Source organism: Homalodisca vitripennis, chromosome 3 (assembly GCF_021130785.1).
Source record: "Homalodisca vitripennis isolate AUS2020 chromosome 3, UT_GWSS_2.1, whole genome shotgun sequence".
NCBI lineage: Eukaryota > Metazoa > Arthropoda > Insecta > Hemiptera > Cicadellidae > Homalodisca > Homalodisca vitripennis.
This window is the reverse complement of record NC_060209.1, coordinates 19,946,183-19,973,016: the sequence shown is the minus strand read 5'-3', so window position 1 is coordinate 19,973,016 and position 26,834 is coordinate 19,946,183.

The following is a 26,834-nucleotide window of genomic DNA, read 5'->3' as shown; positions in this document are numbered from 1 at the left end:
TAAATCAATTAGTGGTTCTCATAAGTTACACCCCATTGCCATGCCATTACGATAAGTTCGTCATTCTTATTTTCAACATTTTTTCATGAGCCTGGTTAAAACATTTGCCCTTATTCCTTTTGAATACCTATATAGACTAATGTATTAAAAAAATATTCATTTTATGTCTTCCTGAAACATATTAAAGGGGTGTGACCATGAAAAAACTTGGTAAGAGTACGACCAAGCCGAACATGCTGGTGCATATGATGGTTCATAGAAATCATTCTTGTCCATGTAAAAGTAAGGTTTCGTGCCAAATTTAAAATCTACAGATAAACTCTTTCTAGAGATATTTTGCCACATGATACAAATTTAATGTATAATATAGTTCCTAATATTATTTACCAAATAATAATATCTCGGGAATGTGATCGAATTAATTGTAATTAATTATTAAATAACTGTGTATGCTAATTATATGTATTAGAATAAATATTATTTTAATAAACAAATTTACACACACATTTAATCTGCACTGTTTTTATAATCCATGTTTTTTAACCAGGGTCATGATGTTGAAAATAAGAATGACGAACGTTTTTTATTGAGAACCACTAAATGACTTAGTGAAGTGTAATTTATTCATCATTAATATTAATGTAAATAATTAATTTTTTAGTTACTGATGAAACAATATTTATTTTTAGTACTAAATTTCGATATGATTGTAATTTGTAATTAATTGTATAATATAATGATAATTTATTGTATATGCTAAGTATGATGTATTAGAATAAATATTATTTTGAACTAAACAAATTTAACACACACATTTAATCTCACCAAAGTATGTTCGTCTTTATTGATCAACGCCATAATATTTGCTGTATAAACTTTCACATTACATCAGATTCTGCAGCAAATGTAATAAAAGATACTCAATAAATTAAAACTGAAAGAGAATTGTGAGGTGCAAAACGAGAAAAACACTTGGTAAATTAAAAAGTAAGCTGTTGTAGAGCAAAAACAGCTTGAAAATAAATCTCAGTACACAAATATCAGAGTGCAGTAATCTGGATTGACAATAAACAGCAGTCAATGATCCACAGCACATCTCTACATTGACACCAGCGCGCCGTTCTGTTTGTGATGTGTCACGTTCTGTGTCATGTTGAGGTTTAATGACATTGAATTGATCCAAAGGGTGTTAACATATATTATGATACACTAATCACGCCCAAGAGTTTATTTTTTGCATGTATGTTCAATAATATATCCCACGATTATAAAAAATATTCAGTTCCATAATCATCAGGTTTCAGCAGTAGCAGAAGAAATATATGTGGAGAAGAAACATATTAAAAATATGGTGAGTAAACGTTTACACAGTATTATTAGCACATTTCACATTTTTCCATGCATGAATGTTGAGACTTCTGATACTGTTTGGTGAGTTTCTAGCGTGAATATAGACTTCACAAAAACAAGTCTCATAGACATGTCATAGTGTTAGTAGTCGGCACTCTTAAGTCCAGGAAATGTATTTCCCATTCTTCATATTTCCCTTCTCTACTGAGTGCGTGAAACTATTCCTGACCTGTGTGCTGGATATAAGGACCACGACTTTGTCTTGTCATCTTCTTACTTCTTAGGCTTATGAGTGCGGTGTCATGATATATCATTTTTCCAGTTCACAAAATTACTCTCACAATACATTTTTGAAGTATTTCACCCTCGCTATGGAGATCCATCTTCTGTTATCAGGTTCCAATTCGAAACCAATATTTTTATGCGAGCCCGTAAACTTAGAAACTAATGTTGTCCAGTGTTTTTTCCTAAGGGAGTGCCTTATCCATTTCTACGTTCGTCGTCTAATTCCTCGTGATGTTTGTTGACTCTATTGACAGACTTTAAATTAGTATTTAATTAGTAAAATCCTTCTCTTCACTCTTTTTAAACATTCTAGGTCTTCAAATTTGTCACGGTTACGAGAGGACCTTTGCGAATAATGAATTTTGGAAGCTGATATGTTTTTAATATGGAATATTAAAACGGTGACCGACGTGAACCTACACACATCTATTATGCTAGCGATAAAGTAAAATGATGTTGTTTAACTTCTAAGCGATTCTTTTTTTACTGACTCATACATATATTAGATAACTGCATAGTTATAACAGCAACATTAGATAATTAGTTATAATTAATAGAAAATTGTATCTGGTGACGAAAGTATGTTGGTATGAAATTTAGCATTGGATCAAACTAACTCATCGCAAGCCATAGAATAATAATTTGAAATAATATACAATCGGAAATAGTTAAATTTTAAAAACAATAAATTTTGTAAATAAGAGGTTTCCTTTCAGGAAGAGGCCAATCAAGGCAAAGGGCGAAGTCACTAACCAAGTTTAACAAGTTGAGGCCAAAGTATTTACTATAAAACGGGGTTCCTTGTTAACACCAAAACCACGGCCTTCTTGATCGAGCAAATGCGGTTTGTCACTAGCTTTCAAGTACAAAAATTAAAACCAAACAGTGTTAACAAGTCATAGTAGAAGAATGAGTTATTTTTGTAATTGGCGTTGCATTATTATTGGTATTTAACCCGTGAGGGGTCCCCTTGTTAGATGCCATCTAACAAAATAGTAGCTCTGAAGAAATTTTTTTTTATTTTCTAATTTTAGCCTCCTGAATCTTAGCAAGTGCCTTACATAGGCTATATAACACGTGTTTTCACTGTGTTTGTGATATGATTCGATGCGTAGGCAGTGGAGGGGGGAGGGGTGGAAACGCGCGCCGCTATACTCTGTTAGTTGCCATCTCGACACGGGACCATTCACGTTGGCGCATTAGTTAGGCGACATCTATACACGGGACTGATCGCGTTAGCGTTTTGTATGCTTAGTTCGCGTTTCTTATGAACAAAGTTTTTAGTCTTTTATTGTTATTTGAGTGTCTAAGTGAAAACATTTTAGCGTAGAATTAATTTCAAGTGTCACTTAGTGTGGTGTTATGCAGTTTAGCATTGGAAAACTTCAAGATGTCTAAGATTCCAAGATCATCTTATTCTTAGTTGGATTGAAGAGGATGAAGAGACTTTTCCTTAATCTTGGTAGTGATAGTGAACAAGATGCTCCTTCAGAGCATTCACTCCACGATTCGAACACTGAACAGTCTGGTGAAAGTGACGGGGATCTAGAGGATGCAAATGTAAGCTTTACAAATCTGGATGCTCCATCAACGTCTTGCTGGATGGACATAGAGCGGTGCTCGAACCTGTAGCTCAGCCAGTAAGGGCAGCCTGGACCTAATCCAAGTGCAGAGTAGGAGACAACATATTTTATTTTTCCGGTCCAGTGTATTTTTTTTTTTGTAGGGTAAGGATACTTTCACAAAATGGTACATTCATAAATCTGATGCTAGAAGAACGAAAATTCTCAACAGAATATTATAAAAAAATTGCCAGGTGTAAAGGCGCTGCTAAGAAACAGTAGAACTATCTTTGATTCATGGAAACTTTTCTTCCCAGATCAAATGATTGCAGAAACAATTGTCAACTTTACAATGGACGAGTTGGATGATATCTCCTCAAACTATGCTCGTGACAAAACAAGATTGTCCTAATACTTAATGTGATGAATTGCTATCATTTTTTGGGGGTTCTTTATATGTTAGGAGTAAAAAAAGGAAATCCACCTAAACCACTAGTGAAATGTGGGTCAATGATGGAACTGCCCCTGACTTTTTCAAAGCAGTCATGTCTCAAAAAAGATTCCATCAGCTTGTAAGAGCAATCAGATTTGATGACAATTAGAACCAGGGAGGAAAACGTAAAAAAAAAAAATTGACAACTTGGGGGGGCTTGGCATTTAGGGATGTATTCGAAACTTTTGTCAGTTTGTGTAAGGAAACACTCACTCCAGGAGAGTGAGTACGTTACTATTGATGAGATGCTGGAGGCACACCACACAATTTTCGGGGAAGATCTGTAATTTCAGACAATACCTGAGCAATAAACCAGACAAGTATGGTATAAAAATTTATGCGAATGTCGGACGCTCGAACATTCTATTTGTTGAACATGGAAATTTATCCGGGGGCAAACAGCCCCCGGGCCCTTATGCGTATGACAAACTCAGCAAGTAGGCGTGGTTTTGAGGACTAATGGAACCTATCGACAGAACAGGAAGGAACATTACGATGGATTACTATACCTCTGTTCCCCTTGCCAATGAGTTGTTCATGCATCATTTAGAACCTCTATATAGTAGGGACTATAAAAAAAAAATAAGCGAGAGATCCCAGATTCATTTAAGATGTCATACGGTTGTAGACAGTAGGCAGCAGCATGTTTGCTTTTGGCTGTGACCCGAATAGAGCCACATTAGTCTCTTATGTCCAACGAAAAAAGGGAAAAGGGAAAATGTTTTTGATGTTGTCGACATTTCTCAATGATGATGACTCTATTGATCCCGATTCTGAGGCTAAACAAACCAGAGGTCATTACTTTTTATAACATGACCAAAGGTGGTGGATCGATGTTGTAGACAGATAAGAAAAAGGACTACTCTGTAACAAACGTCATTAGTAAACAGGTGGCCTTTGACGATTTTTTGTGGACTCCTTGAATCTGGCAACTATAAATGGTCAGATTATCTACAACCTGAATACAAAAGACACCATGCAGAGGAGGACTTTCATAACGAGCCTTGCGAGGGACCTAGTAAAGCCGCATATTCTACATAAGGAGCTCTATTCAGACCTCTCACTCCCGTTGAGGACCAGGCATCAGGGCTGTCGCCGGTGTAGAACTTCCTGAGCCAAAACCCCCCACCAGGTAGGGATTGATCTTTTTTACCAGTAACTAAAAACTGTATACATTTAATATTTTTACCGATAAAAACACCTTGGTCTTACAAAAAAACTCTAATACTTCTTGATTGTGAACACAATAAATTCTTTGATCCGATCATACATATAAAAAATATATATATATATGTATATATATATCTGTTTGTATTTTTTTTCAGTTGTCGAGGGACGAAAAACCAAGGTGTCACTACTGCCCTGTCAGGAAAAAAAAAACAGGTTTCTCCATACAATATGCTCAGCTTGTGAAAGATCCGTATGCAAGGAGCACACTGCCAATAACAAGCTATTGGTGCCACAAAACTGTGCAGCAGAAGGGAACTAGATCTAAGTTTTTGTTTCTTGTATTAGGTTTCCACTTCACATGCATTATTTTTACCATTATCAATTTAATTTAGAATGTTCTCTTAAGTAATAAAAAACATTTCCTTAGTAACTGAAAAAAATTATTTCTTTCAACCCTTCTGCATGTGTAATGTAAATAGGGATAAATTAATTAAAATTAAAAAACCCAATAGTTAGTAATTATTTTTGTTATTAATTTTTTTATAAATATTGCCTGACACTTGTAAAATACAAATTAACTTATCAGGAAACAGGTACAAATTGCATTATAAGTGCAAGTTAAGATTTAAAAGCAATAGAGAGGCAAATAGCAATAAAAAACGCAATGTTAGATGGCAGCTATACAGGTGACCTACTACGTAAGTGGAATATACGGGACTCTCCACGGGTTAACTACTTTTCTCTTACTTTAATATTATTCTTCTAAATGTATTAATGCATCATATTGTTTGTACTTGTAATATTTTCTCGGACTCCTGTGAAACTATTGACTCTGTAGCTACTGGTCAATGATATACATCATTATAGTATGTACTTGTAATATTTTCTCGGACCTCCTGTGAAACTTATGTGACTCTGTAGCTACTGGTCAATGATATACATCATATAGTATGTACTTGTAATATTTTCTCGGACACTCCTGTGAAACTAATGAGACTCTGTGGCTACTGGTCACATGATTATACATTCATATTGTATGTACTTGTATATATTTTCTGGGACCTCCTGTGAAACTGGACGATGGCTCTACAGCTACTGGTCAATTGAGTATTATACATCATATTGTAATGGTACTTGTAATTTTTTCTGGGACCTCCTGTGAAACTGACGAGGCTCTACAGCTACTGGTCAATGATATACATCATATTGTATGTATTTGTAAATATTTTCTGGGACCTCTGTGAAAAAAACTGACGAGGCTGTATAGCTACTGGTCAATGATATACATCATATATTGTATGTATTTTTTAATATTTTCTGGGACCTTTCTGTGAAACTGGTGAGATTCTGTAACTACAGTTCATTGGTATGCATTTCATACTTTGTGTACTTGTAATATTTTCCAGAACCTCCATTGAAACAGACGGAGGCTCTGTAGCTACTGATTAGTGGTATGCATCATAGTTTGTGTACTTGTAATATTTTCTAGAACCTCCCTTGAAACAGACGAGGGCTCTGTAGCTACTGCTCATTGATATGCATCATAGTTTGTGTACTTGTAATATTTTCTAGAACCTCCCTTGAATGAAAACAGACGAGGCTCTCGTAGCTACTGCTCATTGATATGCTCATAGTTTGTGTACTTGTAATATTTTCTAGAACCTCCCTTGAAACAGACGAGGCTCTGTAGCTACTGCTCATTGATATGCATCATAGTTTGTGTACTTGTAATATTTACTGAAACCTCCCTTGAAAACAGACGAGGCTCTCTAGTTACTGCTCATTGATATGCATCATAGTTTGTGTACTTGTAATATTTTCTAGGAACCTCCCTTGAAATTGACGAGGGCTCTGTAGCTACCGCTCATTGATATGCATCATAGTTTGTGTACTTGTAATATTTCTAGAACCTCCCTTGAAACAGGAACGAGGCTCTGTAGCTACTGCTCATTGATATGCATCATAGTTTGTGTACTTGTAATATTTTCTAAGAACCTCCCTTGAAACAGACGAGGCTCTGTAGCTACTGCTCATTGATATGCATCATAGTTTGTGTACTTGTAATATTTTCTGAGAACCTCCCTTGAAACAGACGAGGCTCTGTAGCTACTGCTCATTGATATGCATGCATAGTTTGTGTGTACTTGTAATATTTACCTGAAACCTCCCTTGAAACAGACAAGGCTCTCTAGTTACTGCTCATTGATATGCATCATAGTTTGTGTACTTGTAATATTTTCTAGAACCTCCCTTGAAATAGACGAGGCTCTGTAGCTAAACCGCTCATTGATATGCATCATAGTTTGTGTACTTGTAATATTTTCTAGAACCTCCCTGAACAGACGGAGCTCTGTAGCTACCGCTCAATTGATATGCATTCATAGTTTTCTTTTTCGTGTACTTGTTAATATTTACTGAAACCCTCCTTGAAACATATCAAGGGCTCTCTAGTTACTGCTCATTGATATGCATCATAGTTTGTGTACTTGTTAATATTTTCTAGAACCTCCCTTGAAACAGACGGAGCTCTGTAGCTACCGCTCATTGATATGCATTCATAGTTTGTGTACTTGTAATATTTACTGAAACCTCCCTTGAAACATACAAGGCTCTCTATAGTTACTGCTCATTGATATGCATTCATAGTTTGTGTACTTGTAATATTTTCTGAAACCTCCCTTGAAAACAGACGAGGCTCTCTAGTTACTGCTCATTGATATGCATCATAGTTTGTGTACTTGTAATATTTTCTGACAACCTCTCTTGAAACTGAAGAGGCTCTGTAGCTAATGTTCATAGTGTTATGCATCATACTTTATGTACTTGTAATATTTTCTGCTAATTATAAACATAGCATTCACTATGAGCCCTAAGTAAAGTATATATTGTCTGGGCTCAAGTCATGCAAAGTGGGCTCGTGGGGGTTGTTGGGGGCCAAGTTTATAAGAGGCGTTGTTACTTGTATAAGGGCTATACAAATAAGGATACAAAACTTGTATATCTTATTATGCACCATCATATCTTCAATAGTCTGAAACATTTTAGAAAACATTGTTTTAAAAACTTTTTGTGTTTGTGAATAAAGCGAAGTTTTATATTTTTTTACAAAATGTATCACAAACCATTTCTAAGTTTGAACGATTATACTTTATGTTACTTTACGTTTATAAAACAACATAACACAAAGTGTTTTTTTTCAATTAGTAGATAGTACTGTATTTTGAATTTTATTGTTCGATTATTGTATAAAAAGTATTTACGTGATTGAATTAACTAACCATTAATATTAAACAGTTACCATAAACTATTAATTCCAGGTTAGCCATAATACTAAAAATATCATCCTTTATTTTCGTATAATTTCATTGTTATTATTATTGTTTTTATGTGATTCTTTAATACTTCAAATGTCTATATGTCTTCCAAAACTTAAAAAAAATTAAGGCAAACATAACTTACCACTGAAAATTTACGAAAAAATAGAAAATTACTGAACATTTTTCTTATGCGATTCAATACGCCATGTCACATGCATTTCGTCACAATATAATACAGTATCACTGAGGTAACTCACGGTAATATGGAGATTCACCTACTTTGCATTATACGTTATATAGTAGGTCTCAAAACTCCATAACTGGCTGAACTTTTATCTACAAACACTATCCGTTCAGTTTATTTTCCTCAGGATATTAAAGAAATTAGTCTCGAACAGTTAAATCTGAGCAAAACCCGAAATATTTTTTAACAACCGTGAGGTATGTGACATATAATTATTAAAACAAGTGGTATCTCTCAAATAAGTAACACTTATTAGTTAAAACGGCACTTAAGCACTTTAGGCTATTTCATTGCATTATATGCCATTGCACCAAAATTGAGGTCACAGTAATCATAGTATAAATGGATTATCTCATACCATGCTTAAAATACTTTTATGAGTAATTGTGTAGTACATGATTGTAAAATGGAGGTAATAGAAATCATAGTATAAATGGATTATCAAATATCATGCTTAAAAGCATCTTTTGTTTAATCATGTAGAACATGAAACAGTTTTAACTGAAAACATTTTACTCTGGTACGCTGAGTATAATTTTATAGTTTCTTTCTTTTGAACTCAAAGCTGTATGAATGGATAGTTTTAGTCATATAAAAATTCAACATCTCTGTATAAAAAACGCAAAACTTACTCATCACTAAACTTTCAACTTCCCCATATCATAAAAAGTTGACATTTCCCACTCGTACACCTTATGAGTACAATAGAAAACTTAGGCATGTTCATAAAGATCAACCACTCATATGAGGTTGTAATGAGGTCGTAAACTCTAGAACAACTATATTTTTTGTTATTTTCCCAATATCCTTTAACGATGAATTTTGTCACTTATCTGTATCATGCTCTCAACACACAAATAACAGATTTATCATAAATATCAACCACGCAAAAGGGTTGAAATGGGATGGAAACGCCTAGAATAACTAAATTTTGTTTTTCCACGTCCCAAAGTCCTACAACGATGAATTTTCTCACTAATGTGCACCATGCTCGCAACTCACAAATTAAATATTTATCATAAATATCAACCACGCACTATAATTGTATATGGATGGATAAAATACAAATTACATATTATTTTATATGTTTATAAAACATTTAATGTCATAGCGGTAAACGGATAATGATAATGTGAACCACACAAATGGTATTAAATATGCAGAATAGCATTCACTACACTCAGCCGTAGATAAATTAATGTAAATCCTCTGATGTACACTCAAACACAACCAATGCTCTTTAGTCCTATATTGTAGGCCAAATTTAATTTATTAATTCATTAACCAGTACATTTTACGCTGTTATACAATTTGCACAGCGTTCATAATTAATATCTCGTCTAAAACGTACTTAACCGAACGTGTTTGAATAAACAAAATTAATATCGCTTTGCCGCTTTTACTCTGCCTAACTGTTTTACTTAATTTTATTTTCATAGATTGATAAAGGAACACTAAAATAACATACACCATGTTTTCTATAAATGGCCACAATTGTAGTCTTCAATCAATATTGGTACTTCATAATTGTGTTTTAAATATATCATTAAATGTCTAGTAAAACTTTGGTATCTTCACAATTTATAACATTCCAAAATTGTATGAAGTTACGAGTTTAAATCCATTGTATTAGTTTACAGAATGATAATTATTCAACTCGTATGTTGATGTCAAGTGAGGTACGGAGCTTTCCAAAGTTTCTAAGGGTGGTATGTCATTATAGGGTGGCAAGGGAAGAACGTACTTAATAACAAGAACTGTACCTTCCCCAGAATTTCTGTAGGAGAGAGAGACTTTTTTGAACTGAATTAGAATCTTAATAAATTATAAAATTACTTCGGATAAACAACCATGAAAGATAATAAGCTCCTTTTAAAGTTTTCATTAATTATTAAAGCCTATAAACAGGAACGAACGTTTTTTTAAATTATACGGCAATGTATAAATAATTAAAGTATGTTCAAAAATCAATGAAATTAATTTAAAACACGAATATATGTTTAAAAATGTTTTACAAAGCGAAGTTTACAGTTAGAAAAATTTCATTTCTTTGATTAGGCAATTTACGTTACTAACGTTCCTCACGTATGTAGGTTTTAGTAAAGGTGCTAAGACAATAGATTTATTGCCACTGTATACTGAATATTATTGAATAACTGTTCTTGCGTGTTTTTATTGATAGTATTTGTATTAGCACTTTACACAAATGATAAATACAAAATGTATTAATACAAAATATTACAAAATCCGCTTGACATACAAAAAGGTTTTGACATACCTTTGCTTACAATTAACGAACCCAGCGGTTGTTTTGCCGTGGGTAGTTATTTCAACTACAAATTTTAGCGTATGTACAATATTAATAGTTTTTCGTTTAAAATTTGCTATTGACGAGGGAAGGTTTGAATTGAAAATATGATTTTGGATATTTCCTATCAAAACATATAATACAATGTTTCGAGAATTTAAATACATCCTTTTGATCAGGTGTGAAAATAGTATTTGAAAAATAAATAAAAAAGAAGAGAAAGAAAAGGAGTTAGACATACCCGAAAAAGACTTGGAGTCAAACAGAAGAAAATGAACAGTCTCACTGCATAAGGTGCAAATACGAAGCACGAAAATTTAAGAGCACTATAACACGTCACACCAGCACAGGCGAAAGTGAGACACTAACAAGAAAATGAATGTCGGCACTTTCTGCGGGCTCGTGGCGTAAACGATTGGCCAGGAAGGCGATGGTCAGAAAGTTGAAGGGTAAAGACAGCTGCCTCTGGCCCTATGTTTCGGTCCTACACCTTAATGTTAGGGTGATCGTACGAATTGTTTAGCTTGAGACTTTTTTGATTATTAAAACCTTTTTAGGTTTCCTAGTTAGTTTTTTTAGTATTTGTATTGGAGTGGCCTAACGTTAACCGATGGTTGTCTTAGTGATTGGTCTGCTAATGTTATGAATTAAGGGTCAATAAGTTTAGTTTAAATAAATTCTCCTTGGGATGTATGTAATTTTTGGCTTCATTCCCTAGCATGTGATGATTTTCAAACCAAAAATGTTGAGCAAAGTCTACAACTTTATCACTTAGTCCTTTCTTCGTATCCCTTTTCTTTATATTCTTTAATTCACACATTAAGTGGGTCTCTTTGTCTCGCCTATGAATTCCTTATTACAAGAACATGTTATACAATAAACACCGATTTTTGTATTCTTGTGTGCTATTTTCGGTTTAGTTTTTACGAAACTTCGTCTAAGAGTGTTTTGCGTTCTAAAAGCGGTTTTAATATTATATTTTCTGCCTACTCTTCTAATTTTCCCGATAATCCAGCGCATAAGGGATTTACGTGATCGTAAATGTTTACTTGTTTTAATTTTATTACTCATTTTTTGCACTCTGAGTACAAGATCTTTGTTTTATCAAAACAAAGAGTATGCAACTCTTTATTCACAAATTCGATTAAAAATTTAGATATTGGCCCGTGTATGTTTTATTACGATAAACTGCGTATTAAAGACGTCCCTATCTTTTACTAAACACATACATTCAGAAAGGGGAGTTTGTTTTGGACTTTTACCACACTTGTTAAGCAAATGGAGGGAGAAATGCTGCTTATCTAGGACAAACTTCCTTTCTCATCTTCTTTCTCTTCCTGTTTTTCTTTTCTTTCTTTTTTGCTATTAACTATCTTCGCACCTTTTAAAGAGAATATATTTTAATCCTCGAAACTTTGTGTTATAAATTTTGTAACATATAATATTATATCAAGGGTCCTAAATCCTATTCATGGTATTCTGTGCATGTATTTTTTGCAAAATAATCCAAATTCTACCATAGTTCGAATTTAGAACTATCTTGCCGCTAGTGATTCCAATTTGATAAGTAGACAGTGAGCCAATAGTTTCCATTAAGTCCTTCAGAGCAGTTTTTGATATTTAACTATTATATGCCAGGTAGCACGGTTGTTTCAACTACTGTCTTGTTGAATGAAGAAAAGAAGATTTTATAAGTATATTGTACTATTAATAACTGTCCACAAAACAATCCAAGCTCGTGTCATGTAGATTTAAGTATGCACTCCATAAATTTTAATCTCCCTGCCTCGTTAATAACAACTGAATCCAACTTTAACCATAAATTTGCTGAATTAAATAAAGCCTTTGCATCTTTGGACCGAAAAATATAAAGTTGCAGAAAGACGAAATTCAATTTCAGAAATTCAGGAATGTTTATTTCAGTGATTAAGATATGTGGCACTGAACAAAACCCTAATAAGAGAAGTCACGGTCTATAAGACTACAGTTTCCATCACAAGCTTTTGGAATGAGGGGCGAGCGTATAACGGTCGGAATTGCCAATATGCAGAGAGAAGATTACCAAATAATCCTCTAACAGCGCCGTTCTCTTTCCTGTATTGCTTTTTATTATTTTAATAACCATAAATAGTCTGAATTTCAACAAAAGGAGACAATTATGTATGTAGTTGTGTATACCAGGAATGTTCCCTCTGTCACAAGCTTACAACAAAACCCATTTAATCCATCTAATGCACAAGGTTATGAATTAATAAAGTTTCACGAACTTTATGGTTGTTTATTCCAAGCCATTTCATTTTATATACTTATAAATAATAAATCATGATTATTTATATAATAACGATTTAGGGTATTCAATCATATTATTGTCAAAAATACTATTTATCACGCAATATATTCAGTGTATGAGATGAAACACAAAAAAAACCATAAGCTTTATCTCATCAGTTTAATTTAAGTCTCAGAGCACAATGTGAAAATCTGGTGGACACTAAGCTTCATATTATTTACTATTTAGTAAAACCGTTATCGCGGTCCAGAGGGGCTTCTTTACTATGACAAGAAGTTGGAGATATTTCTCAATTACATTTAAAATTGTAAATTTTTCTGCACGACTTATGGAGTGAGAGGATTCTCAGTATGGTCATATCCAATGGCAGCCACCATGAGGGTCAATAATGAAAAACCCATTCCACCGTTAAAGTACGCGAGGTTTCAATGAAAAAACATTCAAATAAAAATATTGAAATGAAACTTGAAAATTTGGAGAATTAGGAAATATTTGTAAGAATATAAAACATTTTAGAGGAATTTTCATGCTTGATACATTACCCAAAAGATATAAAATTTGAATACGAAATTGTGAATTTAGATTCAATTTAGGAAGTTAAACTCATTACGTTTGTAATTACAAAAAATACCAAATAGCTTACTATTTTGATTTATATTGAACGATTGAAGACAAACCTCTGACGGAATTATTAAAATATTTAAGAAAAAGAGATTTATATTTTAACGAGCCTCAGATTCAAAATCATAACGTACAATTTCTGCAATTTATGTAAAATTAACTATCAAAATATAAGAATGATAAAGAAGTTATAAACAAATTATTACTAAATAAATAAGAATTCACACAAATAAAAACTGTAAATTTATGAAACATAGATTTAAACAGTTTAAGAAATTAATTTAATAATAAAATTGAAAACTTACTATAATTGAATATACAAGAAGATGACAATTTTGATATCATCGATATTAAAGTAAAAGAATTTAAAATGAAGTAATGTTTTCGAACGGTAATTTAAAGTTATTTAAAAATTTAATTGGCTTATATTGAAAAATTGATATAATAACGGATGCGATTGAAGTAGAAAAGTTATTAGAGTTTACGCACTAGGAAAATATTTATCCAAATTTGAAAATTGCTTTAGATTTAAAGAAAAAATGAATTAGCAGTGTTATTTAAGGAATATATTCGTCTGATATAATTGTAAAAGACCTATTGGATGATCAAATTAAAATAGGTGAAGAACAAAAAGACCACAATTTTGTATGTAATAGTTCTTAAAAACCACATATGTGAGAATTTTTGATGAAGTTTATGAAATATTAGAAAATCAGAAGATCATTTTTATGATATTATGACACATTTTCAAAATTAGAAAATAATTTGAATAAGATTAGTTTAGTCTGTTATTTGCCTTTATCAAACCTTGAATCTTCAATTTTTTTAAGAACTTGAAGATTATGAATGAAGTATTATTATTCATCGTTGATATTATTCTATGCAAATTTCATAGAATTATATGAGTAAAATTGCAAAATTTAAAGCATCAAATCCTGAATATGATTAAGTTGATTCATCATAAATAATATTATTTTAATAAATTCATACCTTATCTTATATAAACTTATACCTTTTTATATATTGTATAAACTTTTCGAAATAAATTTTGGATTACTATAAGAATAATAGTGCTTTTGAGAGAGCAGAATTTAATTTTTGTAACCTATTACTAAACAACATTTGATGGAACCAAATAAGTGAATTTAACCAGTAGATTTTTAATTATTTTGGGCGATACAAAGACTAAAAAAATCAATAAAAGAGACGATTTACATTTGATTATTGCTATAAAAAAAAAACTATTTATTATAGATAATGAATATGTTATTGTTGATTTTGTAGGATACATATTTTTCATCAGATTTTGTTATAGATTTTACATTCTTGTTTTTTTTTTAAAAAAATTGTTATTCATTTGTCACCGTTTTATGATGTTGATTTAAAAATATACCTCTTCAATATTTTTCATTTTAAATATGAACGTTCACAATAAAAAAGTATTAGATTTACTGTTTACTCTCTGTAGATATAACTATGGCACTTCACACAGTAATTTTGGGAAGTTTTTGGTCTGTCCTGTTACAATTTTGTGTTTGATTCCATACATCCAACTATGGATATTAGACATAGATTTTATATTTATTTTATTTTGTACTGAAAATAAGCCAGGAGCTCCATATTATTATCTACTTTATCTACTAATATACTATAATGCGATATTATTTTGACTCATAAATACTAATGAACTTTTACTGTAAAATTACTTCAGACTAATTATAGTCATAAGTTGTAATGTAAATACAAGAGTGACGACCTTTCTGAAGTACTACTAAGTTCTTCAATCATACAAACCCTAACTAATTCCAATGCGCCTCCAGTTTAATATAATGGTAAATGGTCATGTTAAGATTTCGGTTTACCTTCCAATAGAAATAGTTTGTGTATTAAAAAGTTAAATTGTAAGGTAAAATTTTGCCACGATAGGTGTTAATTTGGGCGTGTTATACATTAAATTCAATCACTAAAAGTTGTTAAAAGATACTAAACGAAATTGTCAAACCTACGTTTTACCTTACTCAAGTTTTTACTGTAGATGAAGAAACTTCTTTAACGGCAAATACTTAGGCTTGAATTCTTCAAACTTGGGTGGCGACTTCGTTGTTTGGCTGCCAATTTTTAGACAAATACTTCTTTTTCCCTCAGACTGTTTGGTGCTTACACAGTTAGTTACTATGTATCAGTAGATGTTAATGGAAGTAAGATTTCTCATTTGACAAGTAAAAACTTTCTCTTGAACTCGAAAAACTTAGCTGGTAACTTCCTTACTTGGCCGTGCAGCTACACACAAACACTTCCTGTCCTCTCCTGACTACGTGTAACCCACAGGATGTTACTTGTTGGCTGAGCGAAGTGAACCAACCCAGAGCTGAAAATATGTTATTTGTACCTGTCTGTCTTTATATTTTAATAAGCAATTGACCTATAGACTTTTACTTTAACATTAAGCTTCTATTCTATATACACGACATTGAGTTGAATGATGGTGCTTGTTACTCAATAGAATTTCCATGAGCGCTAGCGAAAATATTAACACTAGCCTTATTGGTAACCATAATGGCAACGAGAAAATCGCAGAATAAACCAGCTGGAAACAGTAACTTAACATTTTAACATTTCATCTGAAGACTTGAAAGTTTCCATAAACATTCATTTTTACGTAAACAAGTATGAGTTTAACAATGGCATGTCCATTCATAGGGTGTGGCTGAACGTCTCTCCGTAGGTTGGCACAACTTTTTTCCTATCTATGTAGGGATTGTAAAGATTTTTTCGTTATTTTGTCTGGCTGTCTGTATAAAATTAGGTATAAGACAGCGAATTCTGTTACACGATACGTAGTCTGGCATTACTCTTATCTTGTAATATATAGAATTATTATTTACATAACCGTGACATTGTGTGCCATTCCGTTCAAATATTTTTACTTTTGGTTTAATATAGAGCCTAAATCATTAGTCAGTTTATAAAGTAAGTTCTAATTATAACTAAACTTTTTTTAATTGTATTTTTGTTACAGTTTTTACAAGTTTGTTAATATGTAGGCCTAATAACATTCATAAGTACTTGTTATTCTACTGTACATATATGAGAGTACTTAAATAAAAGTTAACGGAAATAAAATTATACTAAAATACCAAACATTTTTCAATTTAGTCAAACACTTTCTGTTATAAGTAATATTAGAGCTCATATATGTTGGCTTAAACCATATACTCTCGGGACATAACTATCATTTTGTGAAACGACTACAATATACAAGACAAACTCAATGTCTTTACATAGAGAATGTTATATGCTTGCGAATAGACATTAGACGGGTTTATGTTTATTCACTTTCTGAGATGAATTTCTGTCGCTTTGTTGTGATAGCCGGATTCTTGTTATCTTCTCCGTTATCCTTATTTAAATAGATATTTCAACAGTGTTTCCTCTTTAAACAGAGCTGTTTGTGTTAACAAAAAACAATCGTTTTTCATTCTACGTACTAATTTTCTAATTATTAAATAAAATTAACACTAGATTATAACTTACTGCTTAAATACTCTCGAAATTTTCTTAAAAAGTGAAATAGCGTTTCTCAATATTATAGGTAAAAAACTTATTAAAACTTGCTTGAATGTGAAATTTTTAACAGTACACATTTAAAAATATATTACCAAGGTATCAGAAATCATTTATCAAACAGGTTAGAAAAAAATGAGTATATATACCTAAGTGTATCTCTTCCAAGAGAGTATTTTTCTTCCAAGACTAAAGTGAAAATAATAATAATAATTATATGTACCCAGTGCTGGTTTTAATATATTAAAAAATAATTACCTATTAGGATATACACAAGATTTAAATATATATAAATGGAAAATTTAAAATTTTGTTACCAAACCATTTTTATTTTTATATGACTTTATATTATTTATAAACTATAACATTTACAGTCAGACATATTGGGTCAAACGATTTAAATGTTTTTCAAGGACCAACGGCTTACTTGATATTCTTGAATCACTGTGTGATTGTCATTTCACATATTGTATACATAATTTTGTTTTATTATTTGCACTAAAGGTTTCGTTTTAAATCAACAGGAACAACAAAACTTTAGTAATTTCGGACCGAGAGCTAACTGTACACTATCAAGGCTGTCAACCTCGCGGCTAGTCGACCTTATGATAGCAACACAACAGACAAATTCACAACAAACAGCGACATGTTAGCTCAGAGAGTAGTAAACTGTACACTATCAAGACAGTCAACCTTCCGGCTAGTCGTCCTTATGATAGCAACACACCAGACAAATTCACAACAAACAGCGGCATGTTAGCTCAGAGAGTAGTAAACTGTACACTATCAAGACAGTCAACCTTCCGGCTAGTCGACCTTATGATAGCAACACAACAGACAAATTCACAGCAATCAGCGACATGTTAGCTCAGAGAGTAGTAAACTGTAAACTATCAAGACAGTCAACCTTCCGGCTAGTCGACCTTATGATAGCAACACAACAGACAAATTCACAATAAACAGCGACATGTTAGCTCAGAGAGTAGTAAACTGTAAACTATCAAGGCAGTCAACCTTCCGGCTAGTCGACCTTATGATAGCAACACAACAGACAAATTCACAATAAACAGCGACATGTTAGCTCAGAGAGTAGTAAACTGTACACTATCAAGACAGTCAACCTTCCGGCTAGTCGACCTTATGATAGCAACACAACAGACAAATTCACAATAAACAGCGACATGTTAGCTCAGAGAGTAGTAAACTGTACACTATCAAGACAGTCAACCTTCCGGCTAGTCGACCTTATGATAGCAACACAACAGACAAATTCACAGCAATCAGCGACATGTTAGCTCAGAGAGTAGTAAACTGTAAACTATCAAGGCAGTCAACCTTCCGGCTAGTCGACCTTATGATAGCAACACAACAGACAAATTCACAATAAACAGCGACATGTTAGCTCAGAGAGTAGTAAACTGTACACTATCAAGACAGTCAACCTTCCGGCTAGTCGACCTTATGATAGCAACACAACAGACAAATTCACAACAAACAGCGACATGTTAGCTCAGAGAGTAGTAAACTGGTACAACTTCTAGACTAGTTCCGCCAGTCATTGTGTATTGTCGCGAGTAGTTTCAAGCAAAGCGCGTTTGCCGTTACCTGGAATTTAACGGAGAATACATTTGATGTAAATAACACTGATTACTAAAAATTAAAGATGCGTTTTTTCTTCACATTACAAACTGAGAATTATAAAAACACAGGGTCTACTTTAATTATTTCTATCATGTAAGATATAATTCAAATATTTTTCCTGAGTAAATTTTAATTTTTTATCTGATCTTAGATTCTTACAAAAAATACTCTATCTAAAATGTATCTACAGCGATTAAGAACCTTAAAATTATACAAAGCTAAAGCGACTCTAAAGTTTTATTTGAAACTAAATATTATTGAATTTTGAGTTTAGATCCAGTTCAATTTCCTTTTTATTGCAGCGCCCGCTATCTGATACTGTCTCAGACTTGACTCCTGCAATCTGGAGTCATATTCGTCTATAGAGATCCAAAAATAGTTGACGACGAATAACGGTTGCTGCACTGTACTTAGAGATCGTGTCCTTCGCATCGAGTGCACTCAATTTTGTACCTGATGAGACAATGAGACTATTGCTTCACCTAGTTGAACTGAAACTAAACTCATAATTCAATCGAGTCAACCCTTCCTACCATAGCTAAATATTATATTATATTTTTCTTAGCATGCAACTCATGCTTATTGTGCATTTGAAGAGTGATTATTGCATACTTTATCCTAACATCTCTTGCACTAAGATTCTTATGAATTCCAATATATATTAAGATTTCTGTTGTTAGTGAAGCTAATTGAGCTGAGATCCGTACTTCACGTTTCTCGGACACCCTAACTTAGAGAAATATTTCTCAATCATACCTTACGTTACCTACAAAGAAATGGTTAACAAGAATCCTCATTTTGCAGCTCACCTCCTCTCGATGTAACGAAAGATTTGAAGTTTTCATCTCAAGAGGGTTTTCATCGGAAAATTTACTTAGTCTATAACTGCACCACCGAATCGCTTGTTAATGACACTTGAGAAAAAAGATACGAAGACCATATATACATATCTCTTCTTGTTCATCTTTCATACTAATACAAATTAAAGGTGATTACGCAAGTTCGTCCACTTCAAGGCTATTCCTAAGGTTATTACTTTATTTCATAATCTTCATTTTCGGAGGAATAACTGCAAACGATGAGTTCAGATCCAATTCACCTTCCGCTCAGTGCAGCGACTGAAACCTGACTCTTTACAGATGTGGAATTTGGATTAAACGTCCGCCTTAAGAGATCCGACGGTTGCGCGACGAAGAAGCTCCAAACGAACTGTTTCCATCGTTTCGACATCAGAAACGCCCAGACTAAAAAATCAAATATAATCTAGATGAATATTTATTCTTATCGTTTCAATTGTGTGCTGATGTTTGCATTCATTTATTACTGGGTTTTCAGCATCAATTGTAATATTTTTAATAGTATAAAATGTTTTATTGCATCCGTGCAGCGATAAGTGGAATGAATTGTAAACAAATCATAAAGACTTGCCACGTAATAATTTTATGAAATTAAATTATAAGATTAAAACTCGTAACAATAAGAACATAAGTCTCTGTACTGTCCATGTTTGCTACAATTGCACTTGAAAGAAAGGTAGCCTTTCTCACAGCTGCAATGAATTAAAACTATTTCTAAAGGGCAGTCACACCGCATATGGTAATGAAAAAGCATATATCATGCGGTCTACAAAGTAATGCAAAATACCTTACGATTAACTTTTACAACATATCAGTTTGTTTACTTTGTTTGTACTACCAGTAGACATAAGGCCAATAGAGGTGACTTCCTTGACAGACGGAAGTCAGGATTCACTATGATTACCATTTCCAATGATAAAGATAGTAGGGGAAAAGTTCCATACCAAAATTTAAGCCTTTAGGTCAATTATATCGTGCGTTCCGACAGACAGAAATCAGATTTCGTTCAGCAAATGTACGATATATATTCTTATAATTTTATTATAGATTTATTGATATAAATGGTTTGATATCAATACGCTTTGAGTTTTGTTTTAAAACAGGCAAATGTTTTATTTATGAATACATAGAGTCTGTACAAAGTGGAATGTATTGGCCAACAAGAGTGCGATACAAAGCTAAAAGCCAACCAAGAGGTTCAGAGCAGGTAGAAGATATCAGACTGCGAGTTTATGGATGAAGAAGAAAGCCAAGCTGCTCAATATTTTATCCTATTCCAGAGCTTTACGGTTTCCTGAGTGTTTTGTCTCTACCTTGTTGCCAAGAGAGTGGGGAACAAGGCTAAAAGCCAACCAAGAGGTTCAGGGCAGGTAGAAGATATCAGACTGAGAGTTTATGGATGAAGAAGAAAGCCAAGCTGCTCAATATTTTATCCTATTCCAGAGCTTTACGGTTTCCTGAGTGTTTTGTCTCTACCTTGTTGCCAAGAGAGTGGGGAACAAGGCTAAAAGCCAACCAAAAGGTTCACAACAGGTAGAAGATATCAGACTGCGAGTTTATGGATGAAGAAGAAAGCCAAGCTGCTCAATATTTTATCCTATTCCAGAGCTTTACTGTCTGTTGAGTGTTTTGTCTCATGAGATTTTCCTTGGTTGAGCTCCATTCCCATATATTTTTGGGTAAAAGCATGGTTTTATTTCTAAAATAAACGGAATCTTTATTGGACAGTTTGTAACATAATTCCCTATTATAAATGTCTAACTATGTAATTATTAAACTACGCAAAACCCGTACACAAAAAATCCATACAAGGTAATGTGGTTTTTAAGTTATTTAATAAACATGAATATGTTATACTTTATAGATAGAATGAGAAAATAATGACGGAAAAACAATAAAATATTGATCAAACTACTTTTTCTACCATATATACACTAGTGCATAATAAGTTGTTATAGTTCTAAATTTAGATTTTGTTAAAAGCCTTTCAACTCATTATTTAGTTTTAATTTCTGTACATAATAATAAAAGAGTTGTAGTTAAAAAAAACTGTCATCTTTTGCTTACATTTGGATGTATGTATATTCACATAGACATTCACCTCGGAAGAATATAAAGGGACATCACCCCGCAGGAGACAAAGGTTACGCCCTTAAGTCTCCCGGGAAAGGTCCCATCTCACTCTCATCTCTTAAGCCACCAGTGTCATACTCTCGCCCTTACTACAGTGCGATAACAGTTCGTATGCATTGAAACCTTTTGTGCTGTACTTGCATACCTTTGGTTGTTCTTTCTTTTGTAAGGCACAAAGAATGTATTTCCATGTCTTGTCATCGAATGCAGAAATGTATCTATTTTTACTATTTACGTTGCATACTACACGTGTAGTCTTACAAGAAAAAATTTAGGAAATTTGTTCGGCCGGAGCGAAATCTAAATTTGAGTCATCGTCAAGATCTTAATACTTAAGGGTAAGTTTTTGAGACAATTTTTTACGAGATATTAATCCTGAGTTACTTGACTCTCCATACTGTATAACTGTAAACTGTGAACTCAACGCAATATTGTACTGGAGAGCGAAGGGAGATGATAAAACACTATAGAGATATTTAACCGCGACTGTAAACAGTTTATACCACAACCTCGCCTCGCTTGTAATGTAGCTCCCGTACCACTTACAACCACAAGGACAATGTTATACGTGGAATACAAGTAGGTCAAATCGGTTTATTAGTATTTGTCTTTCAAGTGAGAAAGTATCCCAGTGATAATGACGTGTTTAACACGTTTTCTATTACTCAAACATTCTTTATCTTTGATATCATTCATTATATTGAATGTCGTATAGAATTAAGTACGGAATAACTAACTATAGAGATAATACCACGATAACTGTATCCTGTTACCTATTACCGTGTGTTTAGACATGAATTACCCAGCTGTTATTAAAACTATTAACACAATGGGATCCCATAACACGGTACAGGCTGTTATAAATGCACACATGTGATCCTGGTTACCACGATAACTGTATCCTGTTACCTATTACTTGTGTTTAGACATGAAGTTCATGTTGTTATTGAAACTAATAACACAATGTGACCCTATAACAAGGTACAGGCACACATGTGATCCTGGTTACCAGGGTAACTGTATCCTGTTACCTAATACTGTTTAATTATACATGACGTTCTCTGCTGTTATTCAAACTATTAACACAATGTGATCCCATACTATGGTACAGGCTGTTATACATGCACACATGTAATCCTGGTTACCACGGTAACTGTATCCTGTTACCTATTACTGTGTATTTAGACATGACGTTCTCTGCTGTTATTCAAACTATTAACACAATGTGATCCCATTAAATGGTACAGGCTGTTATAAATGCACACATGTGATCCTGGTTACCACGGTAACTGTATCCTGTTACCTATTACTGTGTATTTAGACATGACGTTTCTCTGCTGTTATTCAAACTATTAACACAATGTGATCCCATACCATGGTACAGGCTGTTATACATGCACACATGTGATCCTGGTTACCAGGGTAACTGTATCCTGTTACCTATTACTGTGTATTTAGACATGACGTTCTCTGCTGTTATTCAAACTATTAACACAATGTGATCCCATAACACGGGACAGGCACACATGTGATCCTGGTTACCAGGGTAACTGTATCCTGTTACCTAATACTGTTTAATTATACATGACGTTCTCTGCTGTTATTCAAACTATTAACACAATGTGATCCCATAACACGGGACAGGCACACATGTGATCCTGGTTACCACGATAACTGTATCCTGTTACCTATTACTGTTTGTTTAGACATGACGTTCTCTGCTGTTATTCAAACTATTAACACAATGTGATCCCATAACACGGGACAGGCACACATGTGATCCTGGTTACCAGGGTAACTGTATCCTGTTACCTAATACTGTTTAATTATACATGACGTTCTCTGCTGTTATTCATACTATTAACACAATGTGATCCCATAACACGGGACAGGCACACATGTGATCCTGGTTACCACGGTAACTGTATCCTGTTACCTATTACTGTGTATTTAGACATGACGTTTCCTATTGTTATTCAAACTATTAACACAATGTGATCCCATAACACGGGACAGGCACACATGTGATCCTGGTTACCATGATAACTGTATCCTGTTACCTATTACTGTGTGTTTAGACATGACGTTCATGTTGTTATTGAAACTAATAACACAATGTGATCCCATAACACGGGACAGGCACACATGTGATCCTGGTTACCAGGGTAACTGTATCCTGTTACCTAATACTGTTTAATTATACATGACGTTCCCTGCTGTTATTCAAACTATTAACACAATGTGATCCTCATAACACGGGACAGGTTGTTATAAATGCACACATGTGATCCTGGTTACCACGGTAACTGTATCCTGTTACCTATTACTGTGTATTTAGACATGACGTTTCCTATTGTTATTTAAACTATTAACACAATGTGATCCCATAACACGGGACAGGCACACGTGATCCTGGTTACCACGGTATCTGTATCCTGTTACCTATTACTGTTTTGTTTAGACATGAATTACCCAGCTGTTACAAACTATTAACACAATGGGATCCCATAACACACAGGCACACCTGTGATCCTGGTTACCACGGTAACTGTATCCTGTTACCTATTACTATGTATTTAGACATGACGTTCCCTGTTGTTATTCAAACTATTAACACAATGTGATCCCATAACACGGGACAGGCACACATGTGATCCTGGTTACCACGGTAACTGTATCCTGTTACCTATTACTGTGTATTTAGACATGACGTTTCCTATTGTTATTCAAACTATTAACACAATGTGATCCCATAACACGGGACAGGCACACATGTGATCCTGGTTACCACGGTATCTGTATCCTGTTACCTATTACTGTTTGTTTAGACATGAATTACCCAGCTGTTATTCAAACTATTAACACAATGGGATCCCATAACACGGGACAGGCACACATGTGATCCTGGTTACCACGATAACTGTATCCTGTTACCTATTACTGTGTATTTAGACAAGACGTTCTCTGGTGTTATTCAAACTCTTAACATATTGTGACCTTATAACACGGCACAGGCTGTTATAAATGCACACAAATGATCCTGATTACCACGGTAACTGTATCCAGTTACCTATTACTGTTTGTTTAGACATAACGTTTTTGTACTATTATTCGAACTACGAGTATTAACACAATGTGATACTCTATGAACAAGATACATGTTGTTACAAATACACACCGGTGATCTCCGTTGCCACGATAAACTTATCCCGTTACCTGTTACTGTGTGTTTAGCAGTTGACTATGTTTCTCTATTCATAGCTGTTATTCGAATGTTTATATTGTGTTATCTATTTTAAGTACTCGTTATTTCGGCCTTTAAACTTCTTATAACTTTTTCATTTAAATTAGCACACAGTTACGCCACCAGTATTGATCATATTGTACCGTAGTTATAATCATTCTGCTGAATCGCGGTAGGAATTCTGCGTGGACATTGTTTTGTTGGTTAGATAAATAAAACCTGTTTATTGATATCACAGAATATATTTCATTTTTAATATAACAATGGTTGCTTGGAAATATCATAACTATGAGAATATCTTATTACTTTTTTTAGTTCAATGTAAAATATTTAACCGATTGTAATATAGACTAGTAAGTAGCAGTTACTCGTGTTTTCGCACGCTATTTCGTAGGCTTTGCACGTGTATGAGGACGTCTGGTTAAAGTGAATTATATTTTCGACGCTAAATTCAGTTTGGCTTGTTCCCACGATTATGAAAATATGTCAAAAATGTTTATTTATGGCCATTTTAATTTACTCATTTTATTAGAATTGTTTTTTTCAGTAGTTTGTTTTGCCTTGTCTTTTCCCGGCCATGTCAATGTATATACATACACAGGTCTGAGAAGCCAACTTTTGTCAAAAAAAAATAATAAAAAAAAAAAAAAAAAAAAAAAAAAAAAAAAAAAAAAACACCAAAAATGGTTTTTTAAAACAGTCAAAATTTATTAGAAAAATGTAGATGGTAACTTTATATTTTATATTCTAACACTTAGTTTTTGCTACAAAATCTACAGTTAAAAGTATATTATCGATGAAAACTTTAAATTTTCATATCTGGATATTCTCTTACTCTTTGATCAACAGCGATTCCAGAAAAGGTTTAAATAAAGTGTTGTTACAATCGAGCTTATTCTATTCTTTCACTCAATACATGTAAACAAATTGAAAAGGGTTGTTAAATTAATTGGTAACAGGTTGTGATGTTATGAAACAATGCTTACATCAAACAGTTGATTACTTTAAACAGGCTTTCAATTAATATTACGCAACTTCAGAGACCAAGATGGGATTTTAGCTACTATAGAGGTCAGTGGGGCGTAGCCCGGAGGGATTTCGAAGTACGAACAGGCCATAAAAAAGTCCACATATAATTTCTATTTGAATAGTTTACGCGTGAAAGCAAAATAAACAAACTCACTTTCGCATTTATAGTATTATTAAACGGTTTTAACTGAACACCGATTTTTTAAACGCGGTTTTATAATTGAGGTTAAACACCCACTGTTGGTAAAAGTGTGGTGATATCTATTAGTTAAATTGGCAAGTATCAGTGACGAAGAAAAATTCCAGCGAACTTGTCCGTAAGTATTAATTTTGTGTATTGTAATAGTTATAAAGCCGACAACTTATTGTCAATATTAATATTAATATGTATCGTAAAGTAAATGATAAAAGTAATTTATTTGTTATCTTTTTGCTTTTCATGATTGAAACCAGTAGTGCTCTTGTGCATGCTTAACCGTTTCGGACGAATAATGTTTATTTTATTTATCTAATCTCTCGGTTTAAAAGTAATTGAATTGAGGTTGCTTCAGGTAGGTTCGGGTCAAATTACGTGGTGAACTTTGGTTGTCAAGGATTTCATGGCAACATCATTTCGTGGTTAGTATTCATGGCTATGGTCTTTACTTCGTGGAGCCAGGGAAACATTCTTATTAGGAAATTTATTTGGGGAACTTTACATTGATGTAATGGAAGTTTTATAGGCTT